The sequence below is a fragment of the Manacus candei genome, unplaced genomic scaffold (genome assembly GCF_025592945.1).
Source record: "Manacus candei isolate 608988 ecotype Guabito, Panama unplaced genomic scaffold, ASM2559294v1 h1tg000205l, whole genome shotgun sequence".
Taxonomy (NCBI): domain Eukaryota; kingdom Metazoa; phylum Chordata; class Aves; order Passeriformes; family Pipridae; genus Manacus; species Manacus candei.
The window spans coordinates 3,234-19,250 of NW_026138253.1; the positions used below are offsets into that span (position 1 = coordinate 3,234).

Below are 16,017 nucleotides of genomic sequence, written 5' to 3' on the forward strand. Positions count from 1 at the left end.
CCCTAACCCTAACCCTAACCCTAACCCTAACCCTAACCCTAACCCTAACCCTAACCCTAACCCTAACCCTAACCCTAACCCTAACCCTAACCCTAACCCTAACCCTAACCCTAACCCTAACCCTAACCCTAACCCTAACCCTAACCCTAACCCTAACCCTAACCCTAACCCTAACCCTAACCCTAACCCTAACCCTAACCCTAACCCTAACCCTAACCCTAACCCTAACCCTAACCCTAACCCTAACCCTAACCCTAACCCTAACCCTAACCCTAACCCTAACCCTAACCCTAACCCTAACCCTAACCCTAACCCTAACCCTAACCCTAACCCTAACCCTAACCCTAACCCTAACCCTAACCCTAACCCTAACCCTAACCCTAACCCTAACCCTAACCCTAACCCTAACCCTAACCCTAACCCTAACCCTAACCCTAACCCTAACCCTAACCCTAACCCTAACCCTAACCCTAACCCTAACCCTAACCCTAACCCTAACCCTAACCCTAACCCTAACCCTAACCCTAACCCTAACCCTAACCCTAACCCTAACCCTAACCCTAACCCTAACCCTAACCCTAACCCTAACCCTAACCCTAACCCTAACCCTAACCCTAACCCTAACCCTAACCCTAACCCTAACCCTAACCCTAACCCTAACCCTAACCCTAACCCTAACCCTAACCCTAACCCTAACCCTAACCCTAACCCTAACCCTAACCCTAACCCTAACCCTAACCCTAACCCTAACCCTAACCCTAACCCTAACCCTAACCCTAACCCTAACCCTAACCCTAACCCTAACCCTAACCCTAACCCTAACCCTAACCCTAACCCTAACCCTAACCCTAACCCTAACCCTAACCCTAACCCTAACCCTAACCCTAACCCTAACCCTAACCCTAACCCTAACCCTAACCCTAACCCTAACCCTAACCCTAACCCTAACCCTAACCCTAACCCTAACCCTAACCCTAACCCTAACCCTAACCCTAACCCTAACCCTAACCCTAACCCTAACCCTAACCCTAACCCTAACCCTAACCCTAACCCTAACCCTAACCCTAACCCTAACCCTAACCCTAACCCTAACCCTAACCCTAACCCTAACCCTAACCCTAACCCTAACCCTAACCCTAACCCTAACCCTAACCCTAACCCTAACCCTAACCCTAACCCTAACCCTAACCCTAACCCTAACCCTAACCCTAACCCTAACCCTAACCCTAACCCTAACCCTAACCCTAACCCTAACCCTAACCCTAACCCTAACCCTAACCCTAACCCTAACCCTAACCCTAACCCTAACCCTAACCCTAACCCTAACCCTAACCCTAACCCTAACCCTAACCCTAACCCTAACCCTAACCCTAACCCTAACCCTAACCCTAACCCTAACCCTAACCCTAACCCTAACCCTAACCCTAACCCTAACCCTAACCCTAACCCTAACCCTAACCCTAACCCTAACCCTAACCCTAACCCTAACCCTAACCCTAACCCTAACCCTAACCCTAACCCTAACCCTAACCCTAACCCTAACCCTAACCCTAACCCTAACCCTAACCCTAACCCTAACCCTAACCCTAACCCTAACCCTAACCCTAACCCTAACCCTAACCCTAACCCTAACCCTAACCCTAACCCTAACCCTAACCCTAACCCTAACCCTAACCCTAACCCTAACCCTAACCCTAACCCTAACCCTAACCCTAACCCTAACCCTAACCCTAACCCTAACCCTAACCCTAACCCTAACCCTAACCCTAACCCTAACCCTAACCCTAACCCTAACCCTAACCCTAACCCTAACCCTAACCCTAACCCTAACCCTAACCCTAACCCTAACCCTAACCCTAACCCTAACCCTAACCCTAACCCTAACCCTAACCCTAACCCTAACCCTAACCCTAACCCTAACCCTAACCCTAACCCTAACCCTAACCCTAACCCTAACCCTAACCCTAACCCTAACCCTAACCCTAACCCTAACCCTAACCCTAACCCTAACCCTAACCCTAACCCTAACCCTAACCCTAACCCTAACCCTAACCCTAACCCTAACCCTAACCCTAACCCTAACCCTAACCCTAACCCTAACCCTAACCCTAACCCTAACCCTAACCCTAACCCTAACCCTAACCCTAACCCTAACCCTAACCCTAACCCTAACCCTAACCCTAACCCTAACCCTAACCCTAACCCTAACCCTAACCCTAACCCTAACCCTAACCCTAACCCTAACCCTAACCCTAACCCTAACCCTAACCCTAACCCTAACCCTAACCCTAACCCTAACCCTAACCCTAACCCTAACCCTAACCCTAACCCTAACCCTAACCCTAACCCTAACCCTAACCCTAACCCTAACCCTAACCCTAACCCTAACCCTAACCCTAACCCTAACCCTAACCCTAACCCTAACCCTAACCCTAACCCTAACCCTAACCCTAACCCTAACCCTAACCCTAACCCTAACCCTAACCCTAACCCTAACCCTAACCCTAACCCTAACCCTAACCCTAACCCTAACCCTAACCCTAACCCTAACCCTAACCCTAACCCTAACCCTAACCCTAACCCTAACCCTAACCCTAACCCTAACCCTAACCCTAACCCTAACCCTAACCCTAACCCTAACCCTAACCCTAACCCTAACCCTAACCCTAACCCTAACCCTAACCCTAACCCTAACCCTAACCCTAACCCTAACCCTAACCCTAACCCTAACCCTAACCCTAACCCTAACCCTAACCCTAACCCTAACCCTAACCCTAACCCTAACCCTAACCCTAACCCTAACCCTAACCCTAACCCTAACCCTAACCCTAACCCTAACCCTAACCCTAACCCTAACCCTAACCCTAACCCTAACCCTAACCCTAACCCTAACCCTAACCCTAACCCTAACCCTAACCCTAACCCTAACCCTAACCCTAACCCTAACCCTAACCCTAACCCTAACCCTAACCCTAACCCTAACCCTAACCCTAACCCTAACCCTAACCCTAACCCTAACCCTAACCCTAACCCTAACCCTAACCCTAACCCTAACCCTAACCCTAACCCTAACCCTAACCCTAACCCTAACCCTAACCCTAACCCTAACCCTAACCCTAACCCTAACCCTAACCCTAACCCTAACCCTAACCCTAACCCTAACCCTAACCCTAACCCTAACCCTAACCCTAACCCTAACCCTAACCCTAACCCTAACCCTAACCCTAACCCTAACCCTAACCCTAACCCTAACCCTAACCCTAACCCTAACCCTAACCCTAACCCTAACCCTAACCCTAACCCTAACCCTAACCCTAACCCTAACCCTAACCCTAACCCTAACCCTAACCCTAACCCTAACCCTAACCCTAACCCTAACCCTAACCCTAACCCTAACCCTAACCCTAACCCTAACCCTAACCCTAACCCTAACCCTAACCCTAACCCTAACCCTAACCCTAACCCTAACCCTAACCCTAACCCTAACCCTAACCCTAACCCTAACCCTAACCCTAACCCTAACCCTAACCCTAACCCTAACCCTAACCCTAACCCTAACCCTAACCCTAACCCTAACCCTAACCCTAACCCTAACCCTAACCCTAACCCTAACCCTAACCCTAACCCTAACCCTAACCCTAACCCTAACCCTAACCCTAACCCTAACCCTAACCCTAACCCTAACCCTAACCCTAACCCTAACCCTAACCCTAACCCTAACCCTAACCCTAACCCTAACCCTAACCCTAACCCTAACCCTAACCCTAACCCTAACCCTAACCCTAACCCTAACCCTAACCCTAACCCTAACCCTAACCCTAACCCTAACCCTAACCCTAACCCTAACCCTAACCCTAACCCTAACCCTAACCCTAACCCTAACCCTAACCCTAACCCTAACCCTAACCCTAACCCTAACCCTAACCCTAACCCTAACCCTAACCCTAACCCTAACCCTAACCCTAACCCTAACCCTAACCCTAACCCTAACCCTAACCCTAACCCTAACCCTAACCCTAACCCTAACCCTAACCCTAACCCTAACCCTAACCCTAACCCTAACCCTAACCCTAACCCTAACCCTAACCCTAACCCTAACCCTAACCCTAACCCTAACCCTAACCCTAACCCTAACCCTAACCCTAACCCTAACCCTAACCCTAACCCTAACCCTAACCCTAACCCTAACCCTAACCCTAACCCTAACCCTAACCCTAACCCTAACCCTAACCCTAACCCTAACCCTAACCCTAACCCTAACCCTAACCCTAACCCTAACCCTAACCCTAACCCTAACCCTAACCCTAACCCTAACCCTAACCCTAACCCTAACCCTAACCCTAACCCTAACCCTAACCCTAACCCTAACCCTAACCCTAACCCTAACCCTAACCCTAACCCTAACCCTAACCCTAACCCTAACCCTAACCCTAACCCTAACCCTAACCCTAACCCTAACCCTAACCCTAACCCTAACCCTAACCCTAACCCTAACCCTAACCCTAACCCTAACCCTAACCCTAACCCTAACCCTAACCCTAACCCTAACCCTAACCCTAACCCTAACCCTAACCCTAACCCTAACCCTAACCCTAACCCTAACCCTAACCCTAACCCTAACCCTAACCCTAACCCTAACCCTAACCCTAACCCTAACCCTAACCCTAACCCTAACCCTAACCCTAACCCTAACCCTAACCCTAACCCTAACCCTAACCCTAACCCTAACCCTAACCCTAACCCTAACCCTAACCCTAACCCTAACCCTAACCCTAACCCTAACCCTAACCCTAACCCTAACCCTAACCCTAACCCTAACCCTAACCCTAACCCTAACCCTAACCCTAACCCTAACCCTAACCCTAACCCTAACCCTAACCCTAACCCTAACCCTAACCCTAACCCTAACCCTAACCCTAACCCTAACCCTAACCCTAACCCTAACCCTAACCCTAACCCTAACCCTAACCCTAACCCTAACCCTAACCCTAACCCTAACCCTAACCCTAACCCTAACCCTAACCCTAACCCTAACCCTAACCCTAACCCTAACCCTAACCCTAACCCTAACCCTAACCCTAACCCTAACCCTAACCCTAACCCTAACCCTAACCCTAACCCTAACCCTAACCCTAACCCTAACCCTAACCCTAACCCTAACCCTAACCCTAACCCTAACCCTAACCCTAACCCTAACCCTAACCCTAACCCTAACCCTAACCCTAACCCTAACCCTAACCCTAACCCTAACCCTAACCCTAACCCTAACCCTAACCCTAACCCTAACCCTAACCCTAACCCTAACCCTAACCCTAACCCTAACCCTAACCCTAACCCTAACCCTAACCCTAACCCTAACCCTAACCCTAACCCTAACCCTAACCCTAACCCTAACCCTAACCCTAACCCTAACCCTAACCCTAACCCTAACCCTAACCCTAACCCTAACCCTAACCCTAACCCTAACCCTAACCCTAACCCTAACCCTAACCCTAACCCTAACCCTAACCCTAACCCTAACCCTAACCCTAACCCTAACCCTAACCCTAACCCTAACCCTAACCCTAACCCTAACCCTAACCCTAACCCTAACCCTAACCCTAACCCTAACCCTAACCCTAACCCTAACCCTAACCCTAACCCTAACCCTAACCCTAACCCTAACCCTAACCCTAACCCTAACCCTAACCCTAACCCTAACCCTAACCCTAACCCTAACCCTAACCCTAACCCTAACCCTAACCCTAACCCTAACCCTAACCCTAACCCTAACCCTAACCCTAACCCTAACCCTAACCCTAACCCTAACCCTAACCCTAACCCTAACCCTAACCCTAACCCTAACCCTAACCCTAACCCTAACCCTAACCCTAACCCTAACCCTAACCCTAACCCTAACCCTAACCCTAACCCTAACCCTAACCCTAACCCTAACCCTAACCCTAACCCTAACCCTAACCCTAACCCTAACCCTAACCCTAACCCTAACCCTAACCCTAACCCTAACCCTAACCCTAACCCTAACCCTAACCCTAACCCTAACCCTAACCCTAACCCTAACCCTAACCCTAACCCTAACCCTAACCCTAACCCTAACCCTAACCCTAACCCTAACCCTAACCCTAACCCTAACCCTAACCCTAACCCTAACCCTAACCCTAACCCTAACCCTAACCCTAACCCTAACCCTAACCCTAACCCTAACCCTAACCCTAACCCTAACCCTAACCCTAACCCTAACCCTAACCCTAACCCTAACCCTAACCCTAACCCTAACCCTAACCCTAACCCTAACCCTAACCCTAACCCTAACCCTAACCCTAACCCTAACCCTAACCCTAACCCTAACCCTAACCCTAACCCTAACCCTAACCCTAACCCTAACCCTAACCCTAACCCTAACCCTAACCCTAACCCTAACCCTAACCCTAACCCTAACCCTAACCCTAACCCTAACCCTAACCCTAACCCTAACCCTAACCCTAACCCTAACCCTAACCCTAACCCTAACCCTAACCCTAACCCTAACCCTAACCCTAACCCTAACCCTAACCCTAACCCTAACCCTAACCCTAACCCTAACCCCTAACCCTAACCCTAACCCTAACCCTAACCCCTAACCCTAACCCTAACCCTAACCCTAACCCTAACCCTAACCCTAACCCTAACCCTAACCCTAACCCTAACCCTAACCCTAACCCCTAACCCTAACCCTAACCCTAACCCTAACCCCTAACCCTAACCCCTAACCCTAACCCCTAACCCTAACCCTAACCCTAACCCTAACCCTAACCCTAACCCTAACCTACCCCTAAACCCGACTGTAACCCCTAACCCTAATCCTACACCTAAACCTACCCCTAAACCCGACTGTAACCCCTAACCCTAATCCTACACCTAAACCTACCCCTAAACCCGACTGTAACCCCTAACCCTAATCCTACACCTAAACCTACCCCTAAACCCGACTGTAACCCCTAACCCTAATCCTACACCTAAACCTACCCCTAAACCCGACTGTAACCCCTAACCCTAATCCTACACCTAAACCTACCCCTAACACTGACTGTACCCCTAAACCTTAGGGTTAGGGGTATGTTTAGGTGTAGCATAACTGTAAACCCTAACCCTAAATCTAACTGTAAGCCTAATGCTGACTGTAACCCTCTCTCTAGGCCTAGGTCCAGGTTTAGTGTTAGATTTAGGCTTAAGGTTTGGCTTAGGGTCAGGTGTAGTGTTAGGGTTAAGTTGTGGGTCAGGCCTAGGGTTGGGGGGATGGTTATGGTTAGAGTTAGGTGTTGAGTTAGGGTTTGGGTTGGCCTAGCGTTACGCGTATGGTGTAGGTTTAGATTAGGTTTAGGTGTAGGGTTAGGGCCAGGTGTAGGGGTAGGATTAGGGTTTCAGTTATTTATAAGGCTAGGCGTAGTCCTTGCCGTAGGGGTAGCTGTAGGGTTTGAGCTACGGTTTGGCTTACAGGTAGGTCTAGGGTTTGGGTTTAAGATAGACGTAGGTCTAGCGTTGATGAGGGTTTCTGGGTTGTTGTTTTTGTGTTGTGAGGTGTGTGTGTGGTGTTACTTGGGTGGTTTTTAATGTATTTTTATTAATTTTTAATAAAAATTAATTTTATGTGCAATTCCTTGAATGTCCACAAGGTGGCAGCAGTTCGATAAATTTTCAGTTGCAATTGCGGTTTTTTTTCGGCAGGTGGCACTGTTATGAATTTTTTTAAATGCAGTTCCTCTTTTCCGTCAGCAGGTGGCGCAGTTATGAAATTTTTTTAAATGCAGTTCCTCTTTTCCGTCAGCAGGTGGCGCAGTTATCAATTTTTTTTTAAATGCAGTTCCTATTTTCCGTCAGCAGGTGGCGCAGTTATCAATTTTTTTCTAATGTAGTTCCTATTTTCCGTCAGCAGGTGGCGCAGTTATCAATTTTTTTCTAATGTAGTTCCTGTTTTCCGTCGGCAGGTGGCAGTATTCCATGTGAAATATATGTGGAGTTCCTTTTCTATGTCACCAGGTGGCAGTGTTGCTATGCGATTTTTTACTTATTAGATTTTTTTTTGTTTTATAACCGTATTTATTGGTGTAGTTTCTTTGGAAAATCGGATAATTGGCTTGTAATTGCTGAGTGGTTTGAAAATTTACTTGTGCAATTATGTGAAAATTAAAAATAGGAGAAGAGTCTAAGACAAATACAATCTGGAGAAGAGCCTAATGGAATTAAAATCAGGAGAAGAGCCTAAGAGAATTAAAATCAGGAGAAGAGTCTAAAAAAATTAAAATCAGGAGAGGAGCCTAAGAGAAATAAAATCAGGAGAAGAGCCTAAAAAATTAAAAACAGGAGAAGAGCCTAAAAAAATTAAAATCAGGAGAAGAGCCTAAGAGAATTAAAATCAGGAGAGGAGCCTAACAGAATTAAAATCAGGAGAAGAGTCTAAGAGAAATAAAATCAGGACAAGAGCCTAAGAAAATTAAAATCAGGCTCTTCTCCTGATTTTAATTTTTTTAGGCTCTTCTCCTAAGAGAATTAAAATCAGGAGCAGAGCCAAACAGAATTAAAATCAGGAGCAGAGCCAAACAGAATTAAAATCGGGAGCAGATCCAAACAGAATTAAAATTGGGAGAAGAGCCTAAGAAAATTAAAATCAGGAGATGAGCCTAAAAAAACTAAAGTAAGGAGAAGAGCAAAGAGAAAAAAAATCAGGAGAGGAGTCTAAAAAAATTAAAATCAGGAGAGCAGCCTAAAAAAACTAAAATCAGAAGAAGACCCTAAGAGAATTAAAATCAGGAGAAGAGCCTAAAAAAATTAAAATCAGGAGAAGAGCCTAAAAAATTAATATCAGGAGAATAGCCTAAGAGAATTAAAATCAGGAGAAGAGCCTAAGAGAATCAAAATCAGGAGAAGAGCCTAAGAAAATCAAAATCAGGAAAAGAGCCTAAGAGAATTAAAATCAGGAGAAGAGCCTAAAAAAACTAAAAGCAGGAGAAGAGAAGAGCCTAAAAAAACTAAAATCAGGAGAAGAGTATAAAAAAAAAATCAGGAGAAGAGTCTAAAAAATTAAAATCAGGAGAAGAGCCTAAAAAATTAATATCAGGAGAAGAGCCTAAGAGAATTAAAATCAGGAGAAGAGCCTAAGAGAATCAAAATCAGGTAAAGAGCCTAAGAGAATTAAAATCAGGAGAAGAGCCTAAAAAAACTAAAAGCAGAAGAAGAGAAGAGCCTAAAAAAACTAAAATCAGGAGAAGAGTATAAAAAAAAATCAGGAGAAGAGCCTAAAAAATTAAAATCAGAAGAATAGTCCAAGAGAAATAAAATCAGGAGAAGAGTCTAAAAAAATCAAAATCAGGAGAAGAATCTATGAGAATTAAAATCAGGAGAGGAGCCTAAGAGAATTAAAATCAGGACAAGAGTCTAAGAGAAATAAAATCAGGAGAAGAGTCTAGGGAAAATTAAAATCAGGCTCTTCTCCTGATTTTAATTTTTTTAGGCTCTTCTCCTAAGAGAATTAAAATCAGGAGAGGAGCCAAATAGAATTAAAATCAGGAGAAGAGCCAAATATAATTAAAATCAGGAGAAGAGCCTAAGAAAATTAAAATCAGATGAGTCTAAAAAAACTAAAATCAGGAGAAGAGTGAAGAGAAAAAAAATCAGGAGAGGAGCCTAAAACAATTAAAATCAGGAGAGGAGCCTAAGAGAAATAAAATCAAGAGAAGAGCCTTAAAAAATTAAAATCAGGAGAGGAGTCTAAAAAAATAAAATCAGGAGAAGAGCCTAAAAAAATTAAAATCAGGAGAAGAGCCTAAAAAATTAAAATCAGAAGAATAGTCCAAGAGAAATAAAATCAGGAGAAGAGCCTAAAAAATTAAAATCAGGAGAAGAGCCTAAAAAATTAATATCAGGAGAAGAGCCTAAGAGAATTAAAATCAGGAGAAGAGCCTAAGAGAATCAAAATCGGGTAAAGAGCCTAAGAGAATTAAAATCAGGAGAAGAGCCTAAAAAAACTAAAAGCAGGAGAAGAGAAGAGCCTAAAAAAACTAAAATCAGGAGAAGAGTATAAAAAAAAATCAGGAGAAGAGCCTAAAAAATTAAAATCAGAAGAATAGTCCAAGAGAAATAAAATCAGGAGAAGAGTCTAAAAAAATCAAAATCAGGAGAAGAATCTATGAGAATTAAAATCAGGAGAGGAGCCTAAGAGAATTAAAATCAGGACAAGAGTCTAAGAGAAATAAAATCAGGAGAAGAGTCTAGGGAAAATTAAAATCAGGCTCTTCTCCTGATTTTAATTTTTTTAGGCTCTTCTCCTAAGAGAATTAAAATCAGGAGAGGAGCCAAATAGAATTAAAATCAGGAGAAGAGCCAAATATAATTAAAATCAGGAGAAGAGCCTAAGAAAATTAAAATCAGATGAGTCTAAAAAAACTAAAATCAGGAGAAGAGTGAAGAGAAAAAAAATCAGGAGAGGAGCCTAAAACAATTAAAATCAGGAGAGGAGCCTAAGAGAAATAAAATCAAGAGAAGAGCCTTAAAAAATTAAAATCAGGAGAGGAGTCTAAAAAAATAAAATCAGGAGAAGAGCCTAAAAAAATTAAAATCAGGAGAAGAGCCCAAGAGAATTAAAATCAGGAGAAGAGCCCAAGAGAAATAAAATAAGGAGAAGAGCCTAAAAAAATTCAAATCAGGAGAAGAGCTTAAAGAGAATTAAAATCAGGCTCTTCTCCTGATTTTAATTTTTTTAGGTTCTTCTCCTAAGAGAATTAAAATCGGGAGAAGAGCCAAATAGAATTAAAATCGGGAGAAGAGCCTAAGAAAATTAAAATCGGGAAATGAGCCTAAAAAAACTAAAATCAGGAGAGGAGTCTAAGAGAAATAAATTAAGGAGAAGAACCTAAGAGAATTCAAATCAGGAGAAGAGCCTAAGAGAATTAAAATCAGGAGAAGAGCCTAAGAGAATTAAAATCAGGAGAAGAGCGTAAGAGAATTAAAATCTGGAGAAGAGTCTAAGAGAATTAAAATCTGGAGAAGAGCCTAAGAGAAATAAAATCAGAAGAGTCTAAAAAAACTAAAATTAGGAGAAGAGTATAAAAAAAATTAAAATCAGGAGAGGAGCCTAAAAAAATTAAAATCAGGAGAAGAGCCGAAGAGAATTAAAATCAGGAGAAGAGCCTAGGAAAATTACAATCAGGAGAAGAGACTAAGAGAAATAAAAGAGAGAGAAGAGAGTAAGAGAACTAAAAGCAAGAGAAGAGATTAAGAGCATTAAAATCAGAAGAGCCTAAGAGAATTAAAATCAGGAGAAGAGACTACAAGAATTAATAGCAGAACAGACTAAGAGAAATAAAAGCAGAAGAAGAGACTAAGAGAATTAAAATAAGGAAAAGAGACTAAGAGAAATAAAAGCAAGACAAAATTAGACAGCATCTCTAAAGCTGCAGTGGATCCCCACTCCTCCTGCTGCCTCCCCAAATCACCGACAAGGCTCCTCTCTCTTCAGCTGCTCCCAAGACCGCCCCTGCAAATGAAATGGGCAAATGCTCAAATACTCACCTCTCAAACATTTAGGGATTGCTCACAACGAAACCCAAAAACCTCTAAACCCTAGACACTGGTTCCTACTCTACCTAGTCGGGACTCTACACACCCCAGCAGGGCATCGCAAGACCATCCTGCTCACAGACTGGACAGCCATCGGCTCCACTGTCTAAGGGAACTGACATGTTGACCTCAGAAACAAAGCCATATTCCATCTACCCACTGATCCACGGAGCAGGGCAGAGCACTTCCAGGCTGACCCCAAGTGAGACACCCCGCACCTGTGACCACACACACCACGTGACACAAAACACAGACGAGACAAAGGACGTGACACAGACTGCAACTGCTCTGCCCTGCACACGGGAATCCCATGAGAAAAGGTAAGCCCTTCCTTTGATGCATCCAAATAACCTGTTCCAGGATACCCACTGCACTGGACTAATTGCAAAAATCCCTCCAGGTGAGGCACAGACTTGCACCGACTCCCAACCCCTCTCTGGGTCTTTACCCTTACTTATCTTGTCGAGAGTTGGGGATGCCAATCCATCTTGGATGCGCATGAGGGGCACTTGGGCTGGCTCAGAGGTTCCTGTCATCGTCAGACTACTCGGAGTCAACTGCAAGAAAGAAAACCAGACACCAGATCTGAGTAGTGTGGCACGTGGCCCCAGCCCCCATGATCCCTCTACTCGCTCTCACCGAGGCAGGTCCTTGTGTCACTGGCTCTGACCAGACTTGGACAATGTGCTGCCATCTTCCAGGATACCTGCACTTTAAGGCCCTGCCGTACCCCTCCCATCGGCTTTGGAAAACCCCACTCTCGTGACTGCACGCACGCTGCAGGCAGGGGCTGCCTCCGGGAGGACCCGAGAACTGCTGCCCTGAGTGTTCCTAAGCCTATCACAGGGTAACTGGAAAGTCTCCTTTCTACTCCACCTACCCCCAAGTCTACACTGCAGGGCAGAGCAGTTCCAGGCCCAACACAAACTCCAAGGACACATTTCCAGACAAGTGCTGTGGTGCAACCAGGAGAGAGAACTCTGAGAAAGGAACGACGCCAAAATGGATGCGCTGCCGCACGAGAAGACGGAGGATACGGCGAGACTGAACGGAGGAGGCTCTGAGGAGCCTGAAAAGACACTCTAACAGAATGGCCTGGGACAAGAACTGCCTCCAAAATTGCTGAGACAGATGGGAGACAAGGCTATGTTCAGAATCTTCTTAGATTCTCACAAGTCCTAGGTGGGATGACAAGGGATGACTGCACGGCACAGCCACCGATACAACCTGTAAGGAGGCTGTAAAAGACACCTGACCTGACACTTCTCAGATGCGATTCCGATGCACGTCCAAGCTAGTGAGCCAAAGAACGGATGGTATGGGCACTGGGCTGGGCAGTGCAGAGGTTCAAGACCCTAGGAATGATGCCTTGGCATCTCTGATAAGACCTTAGAGGACAGAAAGCAAAGACATGGTGACTGTGAAGTGTAAGACAAAAAGCAGACTGGACAAAGGACACGACACAGACCTGAACTGCTCTGCCCTTCACATCCTACTCCATGATGAAAAATAAACTGCTCCTCCTATGTGTGCCAAGGGCCTCTTAGGGCAGACCCTTTCCCCTGTGCTCATTTGAAAATCCCTCCCTCCTAACCATAAAACTGGACCCAGCTCTCATCCCCTCTCCAGGTGGGAGCCCTCCACTTATCTTTCCCACAGCTGGGGATGTGAATCCATCTTCGATGCCAAGGAAGGACGCCCGGCTGGCTCAGAGGGTCCTGTGATCCCTGACTCGGTCGCTGTGAGAAAGAAAACAGAAACTGACACAGGAGTTGGGCAGCACGTGGGAGATAACCCCGCAATTGGCTACTCACCATCCCCTGAGCTGAGAGGTTCTCGGGCCACTGGCTCCGACCCCCGTCAGAGGCTGCTGCCGTCACCGTGTGCCGTACCTGGGAGAGTGAGAAAAAAAGTTATGGGGTGTTTCTGAAAGTAAGGGAGACCCCAGCACCTCCTCCCTACCTCTCTGACTCAACCTCAATGCTCCTCCTTTGCCAAAGGCTGGATGGCAACTGCAACTGGAAAAGGTCAAGCCTTAATTGATGACCCTTGAGATTACTCACAAGGACAGCTGAAGACCATCAAATTGGCAGGTGGCTCTGGCCCTCTGAGGCTGCACACATTCTCTGCAAAGTAAAAAAACCAAAGGCAAATGTACCCACTGAGGTACTGCGTGAGAGAATGGCTTTCCTGTGGGAGCTCCTACCTACCTCTCCTCCACAGTGACCTCTTACCAGCAGGGGCCCTGAAGCACTGGACTGTCTGTTAGAAGGTGGCAGAACCCCTGGAAAACACAAGAAACAAAGCATGTGTCCGGAGCCCCCCTCCCTGCCCGGGACACACGGGTCGTGTTTCTGCCCTTCCTGGCAGGCGCCCCTCCCTGCCTGGAGCAGCCTCGCCCGGCGCCGGGTGATGGCTGCGCGGCTGAAGCGCTGCGGGGGTGGCGGCGGGGGCTGGAGCAGCTCGGAATGGGCTGGAGCGGCTCGGGGGGGGTCTGGAGCGGCTCGGAATGGGCTGGAGCGGCTCGGGGGGGGCTGGAGCGGCTCGGAATGGGCTGGAGCGGCTCGGGAGGGGCTGGAGTGGCTCGGGGGGGGGCTGGAGCGGCTCGGGGGGGGGGGGCTGGAGCGGCTCGGGGGGGGGCTGGAGCGGCTCGGGGGGGGGCTGGAGCGGCTCGGAATGGGCTGGAGCGGCTCGGGAGGGGCTGGAGTGGCTCGGGGGGGGGCTGGAGCGGCTCGGGGGGGGGGCTGGAGCGGCTCGGAATGGGCTGGAGCGGCTCGGAATGGGCTGGAGCGGCGGGGGGGTTGGTGCTCTGTCTCTGGTGTTCCATTGGTGCGCCGCTCTCGGCACTAGATGCACAGCAAGCGCTTTCTGGGCAGGCACTTTTGGTCCTGGAGGAATCTTCATCCGTATTGAATTTGGCCGCGGGACGGCCCGTTGCAGCGCGTGCCGGCGAACGACTGCCCTTCCACGCAGGAAAGAAAGTCCTGACCCTCCGTCTCTCAAGGGCAGCTGTTGCGCCACTCGACACTACATGCACCGCAAGAGCCTATCGTTCACTTGCAGCGGTCCAAGTCCCCCCCAAGAAACTTCATCTCCTCCTCCTAAACCCCCCATCACCCACAGCCCCTCAAATGGCACATTTCCTCCCTAACTTCTTAAAAATGTGGGACAACAGGGACTCCTCTTCAGTTTAAACTTTAAGATGATTAAAATGTGGGGATTGCCCTCAACTCAAACGCAGAAAATTGAACCATAAATGTTTTCCCGTTCTATTTAAACCCAAAACCAACAGAAAATGGGGGGTTTGCATCAATGAAACGCCTAAAATCTTAGAACAAGTCTATTTGTTTTCAGTTGATATCCTTAAAATCACAATTAGAGCGATTTCCCCTTGAATTTAAACACAGACAATATTGGCAAATGACTTTTTCCGCAATTTAAACCCCTTTTCCCCCACCCCCACCTTCTTTCAGCAGTCACTGAAGGCACGGGGGAGGGACTAGGACCACTGGAAGATGCAATTGAAAGGAGACAGCCTTTCCCTACGCCCCGCTCCGCGCTGCCTCTCCTGCTCAGGTGCTGGTCCCCTCGCCTGCGCTGCCCCTCAGCACAGATCTTGTTCCTTGGCACCTTCCTCGAGCAAAGCTCCATTTCCAGGTGCATCCAGGAGCTCCCCCAGCCCATGCAAGGTGCTCCCACCATCGTTCTTTGAGAGACCACCCCCCCGCGGGATTGCCCCTCCGGCCGCTCCCCTCTGACCTCTGAGGCCCGCTACTCACCCTCGTCGCTCACACCTAAGCAGGGAACAACGCGCGAGAGGTGGGAATCCGAGGGAAAAGAGTCGCTGACACGATCCGGGGGGGAGAAACTCCAAGTTTTTATTTTTGTTGCCCAGAAAACACGCTGCCACCGCAGCGCGCGCCACTCTGCCGTAAAGCACCGCTGTTGAGCAGCCGCACCTGCCACACTGCCGTAAAATTCAGCGAAACTTCGGACGCTCCCCCCCCGCAGTGCTCCCACTTCGTCCCACCGCTCCCAGTACACCCCTTGACTCCCCCCAGTGCTCCCACTTCGTCCCACCGCTCCCAGTACCACTCCTTGACTCCAAAATTTAGTGAGTCCTAAGATCATTGCCAAACCAAAGGTGCCAGGACAGGACAGGAAGGTCTTTCTGGTTAACACCTGCCCTGGGCAACCCATCACCTGCCCCTCAGACCCCGGGGCTCCGCGCTTCCCTCCCGAGGGGCAAAACTGCCAAAATTTCCGTTGTACCTCCCAAATTGAGGGTCACTTGCGTCACCCACAGCGGAGCCAGGTTCGCTCCCTGACAGGGGCACGGCCTCCGCCGCGGGGCGGGCCTGCTTGCAGGGGCGGAGCCACGCGGCTCCCGGGCCGCCTCCGTGGGCGGAGCCTGTTGCCAGTGCC

At 47.8% G+C, this 16,017-nt stretch overlaps 2 long non-coding RNA genes across 4 annotated transcripts; one reads left to right on the forward strand and one right to left on the reverse strand.

Annotated features, from left to right (window-relative positions):
* Window positions 1–7,741: 7,741 nt before the first annotated feature.
* LOC127464272 (uncharacterized) lies at window positions 7,742–15,991 on the reverse strand. 3 transcript variants are annotated; one of them, XR_007901271.1, is made up of 6 exons: window positions 15,865–15,991; window positions 15,372–15,559; window positions 13,803–13,876; window positions 13,656–13,718; window positions 13,407–13,484; window positions 7,742–13,331 (listed from the first exon to the last, which is right to left on the reverse strand). It is a non-coding gene; the product is annotated as an uncharacterized LOC127464272 (long non-coding RNA). The 3 variants fall into 3 exon arrangements; XR_007901272.1 differs by lacking the exon at window positions 15,865–15,991 and having other exon boundaries at window positions 7,742–12,149; window positions 12,473–13,331; window positions 15,372–15,514; XR_007901273.1 differs by lacking the exon at window positions 15,865–15,991 and having other exon boundaries at window positions 7,742–12,149; window positions 15,372–15,514.
* Window positions 14,342–15,565, forward strand: LOC127464273 (uncharacterized). The gene is made up of 3 exons (XR_007901274.1): window positions 14,342–15,168; window positions 15,250–15,411; window positions 15,488–15,565. It is a non-coding gene; the product is annotated as an uncharacterized LOC127464273 (long non-coding RNA).
* Window positions 15,992–16,017: the final 26 nt, after the last annotated feature.